Raw genomic sequence first — 367 nt, 5'->3', positions numbered from 1 at the left:
CGGGGAAGACGTCGCTCCTCTGAGTGGCTGGGAGGGGTCCCCCGTCTTGCGTCCTCCCCCGCGGCGGGGCCCCCGCGCGCCCCCGACCCCGGGTCCGCGCCGCTCCCGCCCCCGCCCCCGCCCCCGCCCCCGCCCCCATTGCCCCCGCGGGTCCCCGTTCCCGCCCCGCGCCGGGCTCCCGGCCGCCAGCGCGCCGACCCCGCCCCTCCTCCCCCTCTCCCCTCCCCTCCTCCCCCTTTCCCCTCCCCCCTCCTTCCCCTCTTCTCCGCCCCTCCCTCCTCCGCTTCCTCCCCTCCCTCCTCCCCTCCCTCTCTCTTTCGCCCCTCCCTCCTCCCCTCCCTCTCTCTTTCGCCCCTCCCTCCTCCCC

This window comes from Callorhinus ursinus, unplaced genomic scaffold, assembly GCF_003265705.2.
Source record: "Callorhinus ursinus isolate GAN/ISIS: 27379988/994484 unplaced genomic scaffold, GSC_fseal_2.0 scaffold5, whole genome shotgun sequence".
Lineage (NCBI taxonomy): Eukaryota > Metazoa > Chordata > Mammalia > Carnivora > Otariidae > Callorhinus > Callorhinus ursinus.
Note: the sequence above shows the minus strand (reverse complement) of the source record.